Source organism: Cryptomeria japonica, chromosome 3 (genome assembly GCF_030272615.1).
Source record: "Cryptomeria japonica chromosome 3, Sugi_1.0, whole genome shotgun sequence".
Taxonomy (NCBI): Eukaryota; Viridiplantae; Streptophyta; class Pinopsida; order Cupressales; family Cupressaceae; genus Cryptomeria; species Cryptomeria japonica.
Window position 1 is genome coordinate 55,611,206 of NC_081407.1, and position 16,484 is coordinate 55,627,689.

Here is a 16,484-nt window from a genome sequence, read left to right on the forward strand (position 1 = left end):
CATCCATTTTGCTACATTAAAATAAAGGTTCTCACCTACAAAGTGCATTAGTGAAAGCAAGTTTTTCTTCATCTCTTACTGTCCTCCGTCTCATTTTCTTCTTACTAACATTTCTTCCGTCTATTTGGATAGTCAGTTCGGTCTAGTGCTCCGATTTCCCCAAACACATATGTTGCATCCTGCATCCATTCGCTTAGTACATTTGCATTACATCAAGCATCACATTAAGCATTTTATCCATTTCATATTATACATGCATCAAAAACACATAAAAAATACATCCATACATCCATACATGTTCCACAATGGTACATAAATAGTGCATAAGTCATCCATACATAGAAAATAACATAAGTCATAACACATTGCATCCCATCATCTCAATGCATATCATATCATATGTCACAATAATATCGGAGTACAAAATTGGACTGTCTATCCTAAGTATGGCCCGCAGGCTGACTACAAAATGTCAAACTACATAATGTCCACTGTCTATCATACGGAGCATGTGCCTCTGTCACTGGGTGCTCCCTTTGTCCTCCTCATCCCTTCCATGTCTCGCAGATGATGTCCCTCCTGGTCCTAGCTGTGGTGGTCTCATAGGTCCACTCACCCCCATGCTACTCAATGACCTCCAAGAGCATGTCCTGCTCTCTATCCTCGATCGTGCCTGATATGAAGCTGCTCTCTACTCTGATGGAACTGCACTCTCATATAGTGTCCTCCAATGGTGTATCTCCTCTCCAGTCTCTACCAACATCTGTGCCATCTCACGTGCATTGGCATCCCGAATCGACCCAATGTACTCAGTGACTCTCTGTTCCTCTCGCTGTGCCTGAGCTATTGCTACATCTCAAGCCACTGTCAGTCTGGCTATCTCTTCTCTAAACTTCTCATGCTCTCTCTCTAAAGTCACAATATGATCCTGCTAACTCACTATGGTAGCCCTACACATCTCCATCTCCTCTATCCTAGCTGTCTCTGGCTCTATGGGTATATCCTGCAGTGCCTCCTGCTTGCCTGAATCTGGCTCATCCTCATCATCCCCATCCTCATCTCCATCCTCATCATCCCCCTCATTTTCATCCCCGCCCTCATCCTCCTCATCCTCCTCATGTCCCTTCTCCTCTCTTGTGAGTGGGAAGTCCTCCTGTCTCCTAGGTACTGGAATGTCTGGATCTATCAATGGCACTGACCGTCGTCATGCAAACCATCTCTCATACTCCTCTGTCGTCCCAGTGTCTGCTACATCTGATCTCCAATCCCACTGTCTTTGTTGTAGCTGTGAGAAGTCAGCATATGCTATGTGTGGCTGAATCATACTCCCCCACTGACTCGTCTCTTTGTGAGATCGAGCAAAGTGTGCAGTCCTCCTAGGTACATCCTTCCTCTCTCCAAACTGTTGTCTGACTCTTTCTGGCAGGTACAACTCAATCACTCTCTAGCAATTTACTAGTCGCCCAATCAGGTACCTCTCCTGTCTGCAATACGGTAGCTCCTCATTGCCATCTGACCATCCCGGACAATCACGATATGGCCTCCATGTGAACTCTCTTAGTCTGTCTAGCTCATGTCGCCAATACAATATGTATCCAAAAGGACCCTGTCTCAGTGCTCCCCCATAGCAATACACATATGGTCGATGTGGTACTACCTGTCTCTCTGTAATCGGTTGACATATGGCTATGTGCTCAAATGCCCATACCTGTAGCAGTGTGATTCCATAGCTCAAAGTCTGCACTCCCTGATATGCTATCTAATGCAACTGAAAATATAGTATAGGTAGTACACATGGTCCCCATGCGTACACCGTCCCCTCTGTCACCATCCACTCTAGCACTTTTCCCCATCCAATAGGGAATCCATGTCCTCGTCTGTCTCTTGCTAGTAGACATGCTATCACCATGACTATCACCACATATCGTCGATCATACTCTGATGCCATGGTCTCCCAACCAATCTCCCTCTCTACGATATCTAGATCATCTACATCGCACTCAAATAATCTGCACAATGCATCTCTCCCTGTCACTGGGTCATACTCTACCATCTCTCCATGAATCAGAATGCAGAGGATACACCATACATCCTCTAGTGTCACAGTCGCCTCTCCAGTTGCTAGATGGAATGAGGAGGTCTCCGAATGCCATCGCTCTACCAATGCGGTAAGCAGTCCTGTGTTTGCCCTAATCTCGAGCATGAATGTGACATAGTATATCCCCAGTCCTGCTAATGTATCTCTATCTGTGCTTCTGAGTCTATGTCGTAACATGAAGCAGTCTGGTCGGTTCTCCCGCATGATCAATGGATACTGTCGACTCTGCATCACAATTGGGGCATTATTTTGTCAGTTTTAGGTTTTTCTCCTACGGGTTGCATTTCCTCATGTCATGTCTAAATCAGGGTGTTTTTAAGCTATTCTGACCTATCTTACCCTTATCCCCCCTTTTCGGATCATTTGCATGCTGTTTTGACCAAAATTAGGGTTGCCAATGCACTTCTGCGCCTGTGATCTGCATCTTGTGCCTGTGTATCATAACCTGCACCTATGTATCCCTACACAAGCGTAGAAGACCCTACACAAGCATAGGATTCTCCCTACACAAGCGCAGAAGTCCCTTTCTGCATTCCTTGTGGGCCCCGCAATGTCCCGCAAGCAAGTCAAATTCATCAAATTGAAAACATGGGTTTTTGAGATACATACCGCTGCTCCTACGTCATCTAGTCATCTATACATGCGTACACATTCTCCAAGGTGATCTGCCCTTGGAATGTTCACCTTCTCTCTATAAGTGTCCTTTTCCAGAGCAACAAATCCTCCTATTTGGCTAGTGCAAATGAGCAATTTTCACTCTCTTTGCCTCATTTATAGATCTTTGTCAGTGCATAGATGGACGTGCACCCTATCCATCTTATGTTGGTCATGGTCTTTTGCGCCTTCTTTTGTTTGTCCTTCATGCATCTGATCTCTGATTGTCAGTCCGTTCGAACCTATCATTTTTTATCATTCTTATCGATCAATTGGCCTCTTTTCTGCATGTTTTCGACCAATTCCTCGAGGGGGCATGAATATGTCATTATCAGCATCTAGGGCATTTTCATTATTGTTCTTTGAAACAACACTTAAAATCACATTGTCTCAAAGAGGGGCAAAATGTAGACACCTAAAAATGCTCAACGCTTGCAGAATCGTACTTTAACATTGGTGCATTGCCTTATTTTAGGGTTTTTGCGTCGCATTAACATTTCTCCTATGTTATGCACCTGGTCTTTATCATTTGCGAGCATCAAGTCATTCTTTTGCATTCTTCATTTGTCTCACTTTTGAATTTGGTCTTGTCAATAACAATATTTGTCATGATTTTGATCAATCTTATCTTGTCACATCAATGTGCGTGCTCATTTGTCATATTTTGACATCGTCAATTCGATTTCATTTTGGACATCATCAATCCTAATTAGGGTTTTGTCCTCTTATCAATCTTGTCATCTTGCGATCGATTTGTCATCGATCGTTGTCATTTTCAATCTTGTCATTTTGCAATCTATTTTATCATCGATCCTTGTCTTTTTGTCAATTTTGTCATTTTTGCGATCGATTTGTCATCGATCATCGTCCTTCTCAATCGTGTCAATTTGGATCAATTTGTCATTGTTCCTCGTCAATTGGCGCATTTATCAATCAAATCATTTTATCACATTGATCAATTTGTCATCAGAATCATGATCGATTCAATTATCTTTCATCAAAACCTAATTGTCATCCTTGCATTGCTAATTCATCTTCTAGGGTTTCGTGATTTAATCATTTAACTTTGTTTGTCGTTTCTCCCTTTAGGATTAATAATTTATTTATTTATCCTAAGTCTTCTCATCGCAATTAAATGTTCATTTAATTGGCTAATTATTCCTCTTTTTGTGAATTAATTAATAAATGACAAATTATTAAATAATTCACCTAAGTTATCTTAATTCCTAATTTTCCCTCTTTTTCTAAATTTCTAATTTTCTAATTCCTAATTTCAATTTCCTCCTATTTTTCTCCTAATTTCATGGGAATGACATTTCACTTTGTCATAATTTGTCATAATTGACAATCAATCAATTTTTGACATAGAAATTTGTCATAATTTTGTCATGAATTATCAATCAATCAATTTTGCATAGAAAGTGCATAATTTGTCATAATTTGTCATAATTGACATTTTTGATTTACAATTTCCATTTGAATTGAATCATGCTAATTTGATCATTTCTCCAATTTGTCTATAAATTGGATGAATTTCTTCAATCTCGACTAATAATCACTTACTTGAATTACTTTGTCGAATCAATCACGCTTTGAGTATTCTTGTGCCAATGTCAATCTTGCTTTCACATTAGGTTTATGCACTTGATGGTGAGATCCACAAATAAAGGCTATTTGGAGAAGAAAGAAGGACAATGGAGCCGCATGAAGGAGACATTCGAATATGCATCTGGATTTCTTAGTTTTTAGTTTTGAATGTTTTATTTTCATGTCTCTATTGAGTGTAGTTAGGATTGATCATTGCAATCTGCTTTTGTGATTGAGCTATTATTAATGCTACTTGCTTTGATGATTTCCGATTTCCTAGCTACATGTGGTATTAAAGGTATTGTTTTTCACTTGTTCATAAAAATTTGAAATAAATTAGGGTTTTAGAAACTAGATTCCATACTAAATATTAAATCTTATATTATATTGAATATTGTTGGCATTATTGACATTAAGTTATCATTGATGTCAACTAGTTTGGCATGGTCACCAATAAGTAAGAAGTGGTGACCGGTATAAGAAGAGCAAGACATATGATGGCAATGCACATGTGAGTGAGTAGATAGAAGGAAGGCTACCAGTACACATGAATTGTGTCATTTGTCGGTAAAGAAGTCTTACCGGTAAGGCACAAATTGGGATGAAGATTGGTTGTTTGTTTGTGATAAAGAGACGAAATGTTAAAAGAATCACAACAACACCCGGTGAACAGAACAGAGAGGATGGCATGAATACACACTGAAAGGCAAGATGAATTATCAAGAGGATGTGTTGCTGACATAGAGGATGTTTGTTGGTCATATCGGTAAGGAGAACTAGGATGATAGTCAACCTTGGTCAACAAATAATGTCAAACCAACATAGAAATCCAAGTAGAGGTGGATGTCAGGTGGTGATATTGCACAAGTCGGTGGAGTGTGCATCGATGTAACAAGTCAACAAGCAAGTAGACTTTTATGAATAACTTGCAAGTCATGGAGGATGCCAGAGGATTACAGCTCGAGGAAGGCAAGCTGCCAAATGATTGAAGTGATCCTGCAAGAAGATTTGATCTTCATACCCAGTTGCTGAAGGAAACAACAAATCCATTAATGGCGTATAACAATGAAAAGAAGAAAAGCATGGTGCAGACCTCCAGATTTAGAAAATGCACATGGAATGTGAATCTTTTCTGGTGTTGATCGATGTCATGAAGATCATATCCCTAGAAAAATTAGATCAAATCAAATCAGATTTGAATTGAGTTGGAGAAGGCAAAACCTAACACGACATTGTTTGAATGCGGTTTTTTGCGGGAATCCAAGATTATAAATATGTGAGCTCGAGATAGAAATGATTGATGCTTGATGTGAAGAAGTAGAGTGAAGAGAGCTTGAGCACAGAGAAGGATCATCTTCCTTAGAAATTATTCTAAGAAAGTTGCAGAGTGAGTTAGCAAGCAAACCAGTGAGAGGGTTTAACTGGCAGAGACAAAGTATTGGTAAATTATTCTAGGTCTGACGGTTGAGCCAACAAGTGAGGTGTGATTGGTTAAGAAGGCATCCAAGTGTGACTAAGTGTAGTGTGAGGCTAAGAGAGAAGAAGATAAGGCTATTAACTGACAAAAATCTATTTGATCAAGTGTTTCAGAACTCATTTGCAACCAGAAGCTATAATTGTGTCAAAATTGTATTCTAATTTATATCACCAAGTTGGAGCTTGGTGCAGGCATTAGTGCTCCTTGGATTGGTGCCCTAAATATTTTTAATTCATTGTTTCCCATTTCTCATCGAGGTTTTTCCCATATTGGGTTTTCCTCATACATCAGGTGTTGTGGATTGCATTTTGTGTGTTTGTCTATTTTGGTATCCGTATTTGTCTTACCGGTTTTCAAAGGTTGTTTTAAAATAAAAGAATTTAGGAACCACTAATTCACCCCCTCTCAGTGGTACATTGTGTTTAACAATCGGTATCAGAGCATAGGTTCCCTGTTGATTAAACCTTGGGTAGATTTTGGTCTTAGAACACAATCGCAAGAAATGATTTTGCCTCCTCAAAAGCTCCCATATTTGTTGGGTCTAACTATGCCTTCTGGAGCAGAAGAATAGAGACCTATATATCCTCCCTTGGTTTTAATGTGTGGATGTCTATCAAAAATGGGTATATTGTCCCTAGTGTTCCTCCCACTGATCCAGATGCCAAGAAGGAGTATGAGAACACTGCAAAGGCTAAACATGCTATCTTGAGCGGGTTGTTTGAGAAAGAGTTTGTCAAGGTCATGCACTGTGCATCCACCAAGGAGACTTGGGATAAAATGCAGAGGTTATTTGAAGGAGATACGAAAGTCAAAGAGGCCAAGATGCAAACACTAAGGGGCCAGCTTGAAGGCATCAAGATGAAGGATGAAGAAAAGATTGTAGACTACCTTCAGAGATTTGATGAAACTGTGAACACCATCACAGGACTTGGAGAAGAAATTACAGATGAGATTCTTGTCAAGAAGGTACTTAGATCTCTCACACCTAAGTATGATACAAAGGTGTCTTCGATAGAAGAAGCCAAGGATCTGAAGACCTTCACAATGGATGAGTTATTTGGCTCACTGACAGCCTATGAAATGAGAACAATCGGTGATACATCCTCAAGGAAAGAGGAAGCATTTAATTCCACCAAAAATGACAAAGAAGTGGTTTCTCACAAAGGATCTAGTGAACAATTTGATGCAGAGGTAGAAAAATTTGTCAGAAAGCTCAAAAGAGGATCCAAAAAGTATAAAGGAAAGCTACCACTCAAATGTTTCAACTATGGTAAAGTTTGACACTTTGCTACAAAATGTCCTTACAATGAAACCAGTAGAGATGAGTCAAGAGGATTTAGCAGATCTGTTGGTAAAGATAAAGAAAGAAATGTCTATTGGAAAGGAAGAAGAGGGTATCAGAAGAAAAACAACCTATATACTATTGAGTATGATGCCTCGGATGAATAAAGTGCATCAGAAGATGACTACCATGAGAATGACTGAGAAGTTAATCTCTTTATTGCACTTGATGAACTGGTTGGTGAAGATGAGGAAGAAGAAGACATTGAGGTTGAAGTGGATCTAGAAGGTGAGCTTATAAGTGCTCTTGAGGAGCTGAGTAAAACAAGAAGGGAACTCAAGAAGTTCAAGGTTGTTGTAGTAGATGAACAAGGTCTCTTGAAGCAATCCCTGGATGAGTCCAATCAAGTTATATGTGACTTGAAACTATGGTTGGAAGAAGCCAAGAGAATATGTCAAGTTACATCCTCTTATATGATGAAGAAAGAAAAGGAGCATCAAGATCTGGAAGTAGAAATTGTGAAGCTTAGAAAGGAGCTTGAAGAAAGTAAGAAAGAAATACAAGTGAGAAGCAAATATGAAGGCAGCACCAAAGCCTTAGACAAGATGTTGAGCAACAGAAGCAATCCAAAGATATCGGTAGCTTAGGATTTGAAGAAGGTCAAAGTTCAAATAGCAAAGACACATCCGGTAAGGAGATACAGTTCAATTCTTCCAATGAAGGTAAAGAGAAGAAGATGTTCACAATAAGAAAGGATACCAAGAAGAAGACATATGCAGCTGTTGTTAGAAATCGCCACACAATTCGGTATACATAGTCAATAAATTGGAGGCCACACTCAATGTACCAACATGCAGATCCAAGGAGAAATGAAAGGGTTGACCATGAAGGATTCACTAGAGTCAGCAACATGAAAGGAAGACCCTTGGTGAGGCAGTCGTTTGCAGGACCAAGGCAGCCTAACCAATATGTTCCAAACTTCCATGGTTATTGTTACTAGTGTAACAAATTTGGGCATAGAATAGCTGACTGTAGATTAACCAATAAGTCCACTATGAGTTATGAAAGTAGAAATTATTTTAATGCACTTTGGGATATGAATGTTGTCTATTATCGGTACAATGGATTTGGTCATAGGATTTTTTAATGTAGGAAGAATAAATTGGTGTCCTACAATAATTTAAAAGATTCATCTTTAAATGAAAATGTGAAATGCTATAATTGTCAAGAGTTTTGACATATAGAAAAGTTTTTAAAAAATAAGAAGATCAAGGAGAAGAAGACAAATCCTGATCAAGAACCAGTAGTTGAACCGGAACACAAAATAACAGCTGCCAAGAAGAAGGAAACCAGACCGGTATGGGTTGAGAAATAAAATGACAAGGTAGAATCAAGTCTGATAGTGCAGACTACTTTACATGCTGAAAGGAAAAATCTATGGGTTGTAGACAGTAGTTGTTCCAACCACATGACCGGTGATAAAAATAAATTTATCAAGCTTGAAGACTAGAATGGTGGTTCAATAAGATTAAGAGACAACTCATCCATCAAAATAAAGGGAAAAGGTACTCTAAATGTTGGTGGAAAATTGAAGGCATGTGATGTATATTATATAGGATGCCTAAAGAACAATCTGCTAAGTGCTAGTCAAATGTGTGAAAAAGGTTATAAATTCACCTTTGACTCTACCAGATGCCAGATAAAGAAAGAGAGTACCGGTTAGGTTGTGGCAAAAGGAAAGAGAACAGATGGCAATTTTTACAATCTGAAGGAATATTATGAGTTCCAATGCATGATGGGACAGGTTGTTGAAAGTTGGTTGTGGCACCAAAGATTAGGCCACATAAAATTTGATAACTTAGTTGCAGTAAGAAAAAAGGGGTGTGTAAGAAATATTCCACCCATCATCAAACCGGTAACCACATTTTGTAATGAATGTCTAAAAGAGAAGCAGACTAAAGTGAGATTTAGGACAAAAGAGAACAACACTTCAAGACCACTTGAAATTGTACATACAAATCTGTGTGGTTCAACTAGGACAAGAGGTCTTGTCGGTGAAAGATATTTTATGCTCTTTATTGATGATTATTCAAGAATGACATGGGTCACTTTTCTGCAAGATAAATCACAAGCATTTGACAAATTCAAGATATTTAGGAAGATGGTGGAGAAGGAAAGTGGGTGCAAGATAAAATGTCTAAGATCAGACCAAGGTGGAGAGTTCACATTAAATGAATCTGAAGATTATTGTGAAAAATATGGAATTAGAAGGAAATACTCAACCTCTAGGACACCATAACAAAATGGTGTGGTAGAAGGAATAATAGGATAGTCAAGGAGATGGCCAGGACCATTTTAAATGAGGTCATTCTACCAAACACATATTGGAAGGAAGTTGTTCATACTGCTGCAAATACTTTGAACCGGGTTCAATTAAAAACAAACTACAAAATGACACCTTATGAGTTGTGGTATGACCAGAAACCTTCAGTCAAATACTTCAAGGTATTTGGATGTAAGTTTTTTATCAAGAGAGATATGGATAGTCTAGGTAGTTTTGACTCCAGGAGTGATGATGGAATCTTCCTTGGTTACTCATCTAACAACAAGGCCTACAAATGTTACAACAAAAGACTAAAAAGAGTCATTGAGAGTATGCATGTAAGAGTTGATGAGGATATGCACAAAGGAATTCAATCATAGGTGAACCGGTATGATGATTCTGACGATGAAGGTGAGGAAGCTTAGTCAGACAATGAACTGGAAGAAGCATCCAAAAAGGCTCCCAACTAGTATGTGCAGTTGAATCACTTGGAAGAGCAAATTCTAGGAAATAAGAATGATGGTGTGAAGACTAGAAGAAGACTTGACTGAAATGATGAACAAGTCAATTTCTGCCTCATAACTAAAGTAGAACCTAAAACATTCAATGAGGTAAACAAAAGACATGAATGGATGGATGCCATGGAAGAAGAACTATAGGAGATAGAGAAGAACAAGACTTGGGAATTAGTCCCTAGATCGGAAGACAAGAACATCATTGGCACTAAATGGGTCTATCGGAATAAGATGAATGAAGAAGGTAAAATTGTTAGGCATAAAGCTAGACTTGTGTACAAAGAATACTCTCACATAGAAGGCATTGACTTTGAAGAAACATTTGCACCCGTAGCTAGATTAGAAGCAATTAGAATTTTTCTAGCCTTTTCTACCTACAAGGGTTATAAAGTATATCAGATGGATGTAAAATCTTCCTTCCTAAATGGAAATTTGGAAGAAGTGTACATGGAACAACTGGAAGGGTTTCTATTATATAATGATGAAACCTCTGTGTGTCGGTTGAAGAGGAGCTTGTATGGTTTAAAGCAAGCTCCTAGAGCATAGTATTCAAGATTAGATCAGTACCTGAAGGAGCAAGGATTCAAAAAGGGGAGTGCTCACAACAATTTATACAAAAAGAAAGATGGAAACCACATGATCATTATGGTTGTGTATGTAGATGACATTACTTTTGGAGGCAATAAGGACACCCTTTGCAAAGAATTTGTTGATTAGATGCAGTCAAAATTTGAGATGTCAATGCTTGGTGAATTGACATACTTCCTTGGTTTGCAGATATTACAGCAAGATAAGGGAATCTTTATCTCACAAGCCAAGTATCCAAATGATATGTTGAAGAAATTTCAAATGGAGGATTACAAACTGGTAAGTACCCTCATGGTGACTAGAAACAAATTAAGCAAGAATGATGAATCACCTGTGGTGGATCAAACATTGTATAGATCCATAATAGGCAGCCTATTGTATCTAATTTCTTCTAGACTGGATATAGTACAAGCAGTGTGCATGGTGGCCAAATTTCAAGTTGCACCTAAGTAGTCACATTTGAATGTTGTAAGAAGAGTTTTTAGGTACCTCCAAGGAACACTCGATTATGGCTTGTGGTACCCTAGACAAGGGGAATTCATCTTGGAAGCATACATTGATGCTAATTGGGCAGGTTGCATTGATGACTGGAAGAGCACAAGTGGTGGTGCATTCTTCCTAGGTGACTGGTTGGTCTCATGGCATAGTAAAAATGAACTCTTGAAGTATAATACATTGTTGTTGCTACATGTTTCTCTCAAGTACTTTGGATGAAGAAAACCCTCAAAGACATATAGGTGGATAGAACTGATCCTATTCTCATTTGGTGTGATAATTCGAGTGCCATCAACATATCAAAGAATCCGGTGATGCATTCCAGGATAAAGCATATAGTCATCAAGTATCATTTTCTTAGAGAGAAGGTTGAAGGATAGGAAGTAAAGATGGACTATGTCCCTACTAGAGAACAAGTAGCAGACATTTTCACAAAACCATTGCTGGTAAGCACTTTTGAGCACCTAAGACACAAGTTGGGAGTTGTGTCCTCTGCCTTATGCACTTGAGAAAGGAAGGATTTATACAGTTTAGGGGGAGTTCATAGCAACATCTATAACTCTTGAACCACATCTCAGTACCAACTACAATTATTGGTAGTAGCCTAAGGGGGATCTAGGTATGGATCAAAGGGGGAGTGTACAATACCCTTTGTCATAGTGTCAAATGGGGAGAAACTTGCCAGTATGAATTTTCTTGCAATAAGTTGACATCAATACCAAAGGGGGAGATTGTTGGCATTATTGGCAGTAAGTTGTCATTGATGTCAACTGGTTTGAAAAGGTCATCGGTAAGTAAGAAGTGGTGACTGGTATAAGAAGAGCAAGACATATGATGGCAATGCACATGTGAGTGAGTAGACAAAAGGAAGGCTACCGGTACACATGAATTGTGTCATCTATCAGTAAAGAAGGCTTACTGGTAAGGCACAAACCAGGGTGAAGGTTGGCTATTTGTTTGTGATGAAGAGGCAGAATGTTACAAGAATCACAACACCACCCACTGAGTAGAACAAAGAGGATGGCATGAAGACATACTAGAAGGAAAGATGAATTATTAAGAGGATATGTTGTCAGTATAGAGGATGGTTTTTGGTCATATCTGTAAGGCGAACTGAGCCTGTAATCAACCTTGGTCAACAAAGAATGTCAAACTGACATAAAAATCCAAGCAGAGTTCGATATCGACAAACATGACAACTAGATGCCAGGTGGTGATATTGCATAGGTCGGTGGAGTGTACATCGATGTAACAAGTCAGCAAGCAGGTTGACTTTAATAAAGAACCCGCATGTCATGGAGGATGCCAGATGACTATGTCTCGAGGAAGGCAAGTTGGAAAACAACTGAATTGATCCTGCAAGAAGATTTGATCTTTGTACACAGTTGCTGAATGAAACAACAAAGCCATTAATGGCCTATGATAGACAAAAGCAGAAAATCATGGTGCAAACCTCCAAATTTAGAAAATGCACATTGGAATGTGAAGCTTTTCTAGTGTTGATCAATATTATGAAGATCATATCCTTGGAAAAGAAGATTGAATCAAATCAGATTTGGATCGAGTTGGAGAAGGCAAAACCTAACATGACATTGTTTGAATGCGGGTTTTGGTAGGAATCCAAGATTATAAATGTGAGTTTGAGACAGAAATGATTGATGCTTGATGTGAAGAAGTAGAGTGAAGAGAGATTGAGCCAACAAATTATTCTAAGAAATTTACAGAAGGAGTTAGCAGGCAAACCAGTGAGAGGGTTTAACTAGCAGAGATAGAGTATCGATAAATTGTTGCAGGTCTGACAGTTGAGCCAACAAATGAGGTGTGATCAGTTAAGAAGGCATCGAAGTGTGACTAAGTGTGGTGTGAGGCTGAGAGAGAAGAAGATAAGGCTATTAACTAACATAAATATATTTGATCAAGTGTTGCAGAACTTATTTGCAACTAGAAGCTATAACTGTATCAAAATTGTATTTCAATTATATCACCAAGTTGGAGCTTGGTGTCGGGGTTGGTGCTCCTTGGGTTGGTGGCCTAAATCAACAAGGGTTGGTTCTCCTTGGTTTGGTGCCCTAAATCTTTGTCATTAATTGTTTCACTTGTGAGGCTAGATTGAAGCAGTAGTCTCCAACAATATTTCTCACCGAGGTTTTTCCCATATTGGGTTTTCCTCATACGTCAGGTTTTGTAGATTGCATTTTGTGTTTGTCTTTTTTGGTATCCACATTTGTTTTACCGGTTTGACTGCTTAGTGCTTAGGATAATAATAGGTTTTCAAAGGTTGTTTAAAAAAGAAAAGAATTTAGGAACCACTGATTCACCCCCCTCTCAATGGTACATTGTGTTCAACAAATGTCACTCAACAAAAAGGTAATGATGTATTTATTATTGGCACCATCAAATTAATTTTAGTTAAGAATAATTAATCAAGGCTATTGTACCTATACCCACACCAAACTATAGGTCTAGATGGAATATTATGTTGGCCATTTGGTGGATCTGATTATATGTTGCACTGATGTTTTGTCATTGATGTCAACACTAGTTGTTTGGATGCTTTACCGGCATCCTCCTGGTTTCAGTAAGTTAAGTCATTTCTGGTTAACTTGGATCCGACATGATCTGGTAGGATCCGGTATAATCTAGTGATGGAAATGGCTTGTTGATGATATTTATACTCATATTTGGTCAGCTGGTTTTGGTCTGGTGATTGGATGCTAACCCACTTGCTTAGAAGATTTATTTCTGGTTCTGACAAGGGTTTCACCGATAGAGCTTTTAGTGGAGATATTTGATGAATTGCATAAGTGGTGTTGGTGTAGTTTTTGATGGAGTTTCAGGATGTTGTTGGTGATCATGGTCGAGACTTGGCATTTGGAGATCATTGCTAAAGTGTATGGACCTATACTTGATCCTGGTTGATCTAGGTTATGGTCAGGCTTTAATGTAATATGTGGATAGGACCTATTGATCTATTTTTGGGATGTCTTATGTGTTGATATTATTTGTTTGGTCTAAGGTAGACATGGTTTGTAATTATGTAATCTATTTATTGTTTGGTGGCCTGTTAGGACCCTAAGGCAACTGAGAGGGCAGGGGGGTGAATCAGTTGTCTATTAATTTCAACTCAAATATAACTTAATCAAACTTGATACATAATACCGGTAAACCAAAGATAATGTTGGTTAATAGAATAATAGTTAATATTAATACTGGTGAAACTTAATGCCTGAAACAGAAAGAGAAACAACATCCACAATACATATGTGTAGGAGAAAAAGTGACACTAAGCAAACATGCCCTAATCTCACTTTCAACCACACACTTGTGGAATACGAAAGAGCCTAGAGGTATCACACAATTGGCTACTTCTTCTTGTGGAAGAGAGAGCCACAGGCTACCTATTAGGATATCTATTCCTTTGTTGTAATTGAAAGATAAAATAATGTAAGTTCAATCCCTAACCCCAAAGTGCAAGTATGAACTAATAACAAGATTGCAGAATTGAACTTAAATAATGGAAAGCTGTAAACACAAGGACAAAACAAGAATGTAAATGCGTACCTGGTGTTAAAATATGAGTGAAAATGTTCGGGACGGGGGCGTGGGCGCCACTATCCTGATTCTGCTCCTGAAACTGCTGTTTTTGCAACCTGAAAAGCTGTCAGAAAGTTGCTGAAAGTTGCTGTCTGACAGAAGGACCAGGGCGCCCAGCGCCCCTGTCCCAGGGACCAGGGCGCCCAGCGCCCCTATCCTGGCAGGACCAGGGCACCCCACGCCCCTGTCCTAGCTTTCTGGGCTGGAATTTGGTGTGAAGTTCTGTCTCGATCTGCTTCTTTCAGATCTGCAACTTACGGCGTCGTCTGAATTCCGAAACTTGCACTTATATCTGAAAAGGTGTGGTGGGCAGCTATATAGGGTTTTGCCTTAGTCAAACCCCCACTTTGGTGATTTCCACCCAACCCCAAGGGAGGGGTACAAGCCAATCTTCAGTCGGTAATCCCCTATTGCTCTTCAATGTCTTCAAAGCCCTAAATGGATGAATGAAATTGATGAATGCTTGATGGATGGATGTTGAATGTTGTTGAAGTCTTCAAAGATATGCTCTTTCACTGCATAGAAGGCCCTTGAAAACCAAAAATCTGGATCCTTTCAAATGAAGAAAGAGAGCTTTTATATATGAAACCCTAGGTCTTAATTTCAACTTTTGGCCGACCTAGAGATTGAATCTCCCGCCAATTTCTTGGGGTTAAGCTTTATTTTATGATTGGATCGCGCTCCTAAAATTTCGGGAAAAATGTCCGGGACCATGTGCACGCTGGGCGCCATGGTCCTGACAACTTTTCACCAAATTTTCAGGGTCGTCGGATATGATGATTTTAGATCGAATCCCGAATTTACAACTGATATCGAGATGTTTTGACCCCCGAAATCAAGCCCCCAAGTTCAAAATAGGACCTAATTAGGGTTTTTGATTAAATGATGTATTGGAGGAATAAAATGAAAGAGGCACACTTTAATGAAAGGGCCCAACTTTATGATGTGGGAGATGATAAAATAGAACTTTAGACCTAATTAATTTAATTAATTAAGTGCTAAAGGGGAAATGCAATGCAAAATGCAAAATGCACCAAGGCGGGTGCTAAACTAGGTGTAAAATTGTACCACCCTAGCAAGTGCGTACAATTTACAATGCTACAACATAACATAGAGATTTGTACATAGAAACCTTGTAAGGGGAAAAACCATGGTGGGAAACCTTACCCATAGTCAAACGATACTACTATAGATAGTTTGTGTGTACAATTGGGGACTGTACATGTAGAAAGGCCAACTGCCTAAAGCTCACTGCTCAATCACAAAATAGGAGTCAAACTAGATACAATTGGATGATTAAATCCAATGATAATGTACTACTCAAAGTAGCATCTCCAATGTTGGATTCAGTATGGGTTAAGCTTTGATAATCACCTTCTCTATGATCTACTCATATGATCTTCTATATTCACACATACCATGTTACAATACCATAACCATATACCTTCTTCCTATTACTTCACTTACATCATCTCACAAATGAGATCTTACATATATACCAAGACCTTAGACCAAATGTGTAGGTCGGCTCACAAAGAATATTACAATTAAATCAATTACAAATAAGTCAAGATGCAATGCATCATGTCAGCTTAATGCAATTACAACAATACCAATTGATTAAATCATCTCCATAATGTGTCATGCTAATCTAGAATAGATAATGCATGATGGTCCATAACCTAGACCAATTTGCCGGTTATAGAAAATATGTCAACCTAATTAGACCAATAACTAAAATACAAAAACCAAGTGTCCAAACCATGTCTTTGACATAACCAAGTGATCTCCAGATGATAACAAGTCATCCTCAATGCCGGTGAACAATATAACCTGTCGGTGAACCAAATACCAGTTACTGTACATAAGTC